At 38.3% G+C, this 5,396-nt stretch overlaps 1 protein-coding gene across 1 annotated transcript in view; it reads left to right on the top strand.

The window, feature by feature from the left end:
- PTGES3 (prostaglandin E synthase 3) overlaps window positions 1–5,396 on the top strand; it is a 31,338-nt gene that overhangs the window by 569 nt on the left and 25,373 nt on the right. The window lies entirely within an intron of this gene.

Raw genomic sequence — 5,396 nt, forward strand, 5'->3', positions numbered from 1 at the left:
CTTCCCCCACCTCTAAACCGGCCCTCGGCTTCCCCGAGCCGGAAATCCCACCTTCCCCCTTAGGCAGTGCCGGCTGCTCCTAAGTCTCCGTAACTTAGCCGTAGGCCTTAGTCTCCCGTGAGCTTTTCGCCCTCTGGGCGCCCTGGAGGCGTGGACCCTCGTGGGCTACTGCTCCGCTCTTGGGGTGGTCTGGTCCTGTCGCTCTGTGATGCTGCGACCAGGCCCGGGGCCAAGTGCACCTGCGGTGGGTGCTACCACAAGGCTGCTGGTGCTCGTAGAGCACCACGCGGCCGTGCGCCGCGACCGACAGGTACTGCTAGGCGACTGGAGGGAGGCCATACCGTCGCCGCAACTTAACTTCCCTCTCGGGTGTCGTGATTGCTTGAGTATGGTCTTTCCAGTCTTCCTCCTAACTCCAGTCTCGCTGAGGGAGTGAAAGTTGCCAAAACTCAGCTGTGTCCCTGGTAGCAAGGAATTACCATTGAGCAGCAGGGCGTTCTGCACGTGTTGGAGTCGAAAGATATTTGTGGACATTTTCAGTGTTTTTTATTAAACTTTAGGCGAGGTTTTATCATCCTATCTTAGTTTAAGGATGAAACAGGTATGTCGTTACCTTTTTGTTGCCTTAGCTTAATTTTAGTTACGTGAAGTGACTACAGATTGTTTAGAAGCTTTATGATACAGGAAAACCTTGGTGATTTTAACCGAATGAGAAATCTTGGCATCGCCACTTTCAGCCTTTAGATTTTTCTCAGGGAAAGCTTTACTTTTTCAGATACGAGAACTGCCGGTTTAGTAGTTTTTTGGTTCTAATCGCTCCCTAAAAGTTATGTATGGAGAGCAATTGAGGGGAACATTTTTTATTCCTGTAAAAAGTAATGCACTTGCAAAGGTTTACTTAATAAAATAATGACCTTTGCGGTGAGTGTATTCAGCTAGACGTCTAAATAGATAAGTAAAGAAAACACTGCAGTCACTTGATGGAAAAGAAGCCTTGAGAAGAATGCATGTATTATTGTAAAGTGACTTATTAGAATTTTGGAAGGATTCCCCCACCCCCAAAAGTGGTATGTAATAGAAGATTTTAATCTGTGAAAAATAGCTTGTGCTTTTTCTCTTTGACATCTATTCCAAATAATGTAGCAGGATTGTCAGTCTTAAAACATCTGTGAGGAGAAAATTAATCCTCAGATAAGGCATTACCAACTTTTAATAGATTAATGTAGCCAAGCAAATTTTTTCGTGAAGAAATTGTTTAATATGGTTTGAGATAGAAACACTTTCGGAGGTCACATGAAATAGTTAAATAGGTAAGAAATATTAAGTTATGTAAATAGGTTAAAAACTCGGATGAAAAGTGTAGCAGTATTCCAAAAAGCAGTCTGTCAGAAGAATGCTATTTTCAGAATGAGTGTTTTGAAGGGACCAGGTAAATTTCATTGTCTTTAAGGTATTCAGTATATGCCATCTTGCAAATCCTTTAGGGGATCTTATTAATGACAATTTATAAGATGAATATTATGAGTCAGTTATTTGAGTTGGAAAAGACTTTTATTGAGTCCTAGGAAGAATCTGGCTGATGAGCGTTCATTTTGTTGATGTGTGCTGTAGACGTTTTTTTTTTTAGCTGTAAGGGAGACATTTACGCTGGACATCTCAAGGGTTTTAAGGTCTGTTTTTTTATCATTTGATTGCTCTTCAGTCGTCATTTCCTAGATAAATTTTTTTCTAATCAAGTTTTTAAAGTTTTGTCTAGTAGTTTGCATAAAAGCTCTCAATCTCTCACCTACCTTGGAGGAGGCTGGGAGTTTTAGGACCTCTTTCTCCTCCATTTAAGACCTGCACAAATCCCCTGCAGGGGGTGCTACTTTACTTTTTTTTTTTTTTTTTAAAGCTATTGTAGTTGGTTCTAGGTTTTAAGTTGGACGTATTAACAATAGATGTGAAGTAAAACGTTTTATTTAGTTTTGAGCGGTTTGAAATCATTCTTTCCAGTGTCTTGTAGTTAAATGAATAAATTGTCCAGAAACATACTGTGACCATTGCTAGCCTTGGTTAAAATCTTAGCTTTGCCATCGTTCAGCTTTATGGATTGAGTCCCCAAAATAAAATCATCTGTCTTTAACCTCCAAAACAAATGGTAATAGTGACCATACATCATATGGTTAATTTCTATAAGTTAAGGAAGAGTAACTGATGATGGCTTTTATTCAGTGTTGATTTCCTAACCACTGTAACCTAGCAACTGGTTTTTCTTTTTTTCTGTGCTTAGTTAGACTTTAACTGGAAGGCAGTAGAAACAAAGTGACAAATCACTTGAGGCAGATCAGTATGTATTGTTAAGATTCTCCTGTTTAATTGTATTTTCTCAGTTTTAAGATCTTCTAGAAGCTGTATCATTTTAGAGTCATAGGTGGTTAGTGATGATTGCTTTTCAGGAAAAAATACCTTCGTAATGAACTGTTTAGAATCAGTCTAGCTCTGAAACAGTAATCATATTTTATCGGAGTTAAGAATTGCTGCATCTAGTGTATTTTACTACAGAAATACAAAGTGTGCTTTAGTGAACTTTATTATTTACTGTGTACGTTAGGGATAGATTTTAAATTGAGGCTGACTTCCACAGGACACCTTAGAACTTATGGTTTTCCAGGAAGATGCCAATTACTTTAAATCTTACCTTGAGTAATATGCCCTCACCCGTGTTGTACTCCAGAACCAAATAAAATGTGCTGTTGTGGATTTTCTATGCTGTAGTTGATCTTCTCATGTAGCCGTACTTTATTGTTGAAAAGTGTTTATATCAGGGCCCTTTCCAACTCAGCATGCTTAATTATCTTTGTGTACTGAAAGGATCTAAGCCACAGAGGTATTTTTTTGACTTTTATTACATTACAGGATTTAGTTCTTCAAATATCAATTCACAGCACTGCTGATTAGTATAAACAACTGTCCCAAATAGGATTGGAACCCAGAATTTCTCACAAAGACATTTTTTCCACTTTACAAAAAGGGAGAATAATTTTCCAGGTGGTCCTTTTATTTCCAATAAATAACCATGCCTGTAGTTCAGTTTTTCTTTTTTCCCCTGAAATATTTATTTATTTATTTGGTTGTGTTTGGTCTTAGTTTTGGCAGGCAGACTCCTTAGTTGTGGCTCGAGGGCTCCTTAGTTGTGGCATGCAAACTTAGTTGCGGCATCCATGTGGGATCTAGTTCCTGGACCAGGAATGGAACCCGGGCCCCCTGCATTTCGAGTGTGGAGTCTTTACTGGACCACCAGGGAAGTCCCACACCTTTATATTTTAGAGTGGGAATTACCAAAGAAAGGAAGTAGCACAAAGGTTCACAAACTTTGTTTCACCCCTTGGTGTCTTAGTAGTATTTTTGTTGTTACTATTTTGTATTTTTTTATTTGTTGGTTGGTTTTTTAATGGTGCTGCTATGCCAAAAGGAGTAACCTAGAAGTTCTGTTTATTAGATAGTTGGGTCCAAACAACTTAAGTATTTCGTCCTTATAGCCTGTTAGCTTTTCGGAAAGCTAACACACATAAATTGAAAGAAAAACGTAGTTTCTTGTATAACTGCAGTTACTAATGAAAGGTGTCTGCCTTTTGGGAACTGTATAACTTGTTATACCTTGAAATCAGATTGGATACTTCCATCTTGCATCTCAATTCCTGTTCCCTGTTGATTTTTTTGTGGGTCTTTTTTAAAAAAAAAATCGTAACCACCAAAAATCCAGCTTTGCAAAGATGAAACTTAGTGGAGAGGGATAGAGTGCAGTCTGCTGTTGAAACTGAACCACTTAGTGTCTTGACTGAAGTTGAGTATCACTGAATTTCTCTTAAATTTGAAATATCCTGTGGCAGCCCTGTAAATTCTTCCATAGTGCCTTGATGCACCTTGGCATGTAATTTGGGGATCATTGGACTTGCATGTATATTCAGATTAACTTTCCAGGAAGTTTTACATAGTAGTACAACTGGCATTCAGAAGATCTGAAAATACGAGAAGTATATCGGGGTTTCTCTGAGCAAAGAATATGTGTGAGAGAGTTTGGTTTTAGATGTTTACAGGCAGGGCTTTTGATAATACTTAACAAGGAAAAATTGCTCAGTCTGTGAAACTGGAACTGCTTTTTTTTTTTTTTAGCAGAATTTTCATGTTTCCATATCATTCCTCACTTAGTACAAATTGAAATAGATTTACCAGTTTCTCGATTCTCTTTTGCAAATAATAGACCAGTTGATAGACTTGGTTTTAAAATATCAGTTATTCTGAACTTTGTAACATCTTTTAAACTTTTTTTTTCCCCTTGGTTATAATGAGTTTGTGTTCTTCCTACCCCTTTTTTTTTTCTTGGCTGCGTTGGGTCTCCCATCGCTGTGCGCAGGCTTTCCCTAGTTGCAGTGAGCAGGGGCTACTCTTCGTTGCGGTGCGTGGCCTTCTCTTGTGGAGCATGGGCTCTAGGCACGTGGGCTTCAGTAGTTGCAGCACGTGGGCTCACTAGTTGTGCGTGGGCCCAGTTGCTCCGCGGCATGTGGCATCCTCCTCGACTGGGGATCGAACCCCTGTCCCCTGCACTGGCAGGTGGACTCCCAACCACTGTGCCACCAGGGAAGTCCCTGTAACCCTTCTTGATGTTTAAAAATATTCTGGGATACATAGAAGATGAGTGAAGCTAGTTTTTAAGAAGCTTTCCATTTACCAGAAATGTTTAGTTTATAGAGGATAAACATAGAGGATACTTTCTCCATTATCAAGTTCTAGTAAAAAGCTAGTCTTCTGATTACTATTGTTTTATCTTAGAATTCAAAGTGATGTTTTAATTCAGACAAACATCATGTTCCATTAAAAATAAACTTATATGGGGATTATCATTAATTCTGAGTGAAGTATGTGAGGTTATAGATTGTGATGTAATGTATTTTACAAATATAATTAAATATATAGATGAGTTACTTTTCAGAGTACAAACAAAAAACATTGTCTTATAGTGTATCAGTTATTTATACTTTAAGAAAGGTAAACCATAGCTACTAATGGATCTGATCCCTCTACCCCCATGTTTCTTAGAAGAAGAATTTTGGGCTAAATTTCATCTAACTTGAATGTGAGCTTCTTAAGGGCAGAGGTTTTTATCTGCTTTGCTGACAGCTGTATCTCCGGAACAATTTGCAGTATCATGTTTAATAAATATTTGTTTATTGAATAATATTTAGACTTTAAGTCTCTTTCAGCTATAAGACTTGGCTATATGAGGTGCTTGACAGTGATGTTTGGAACTAACTGGGATCTTTTACAGTTGGTCCTTTATTCTGCTGTATCGCATCTTCAGTCAAATTCAGCTATATCTCAGTATAGATTGGCGTTTTTTTTTTTTTTTTTTGGCC

Source organism: Physeter macrocephalus, chromosome 6 (assembly GCF_002837175.3).
Source record: "Physeter macrocephalus isolate SW-GA chromosome 6, ASM283717v5, whole genome shotgun sequence".
Taxonomy (NCBI): domain Eukaryota; kingdom Metazoa; phylum Chordata; class Mammalia; order Artiodactyla; family Physeteridae; genus Physeter; species Physeter macrocephalus.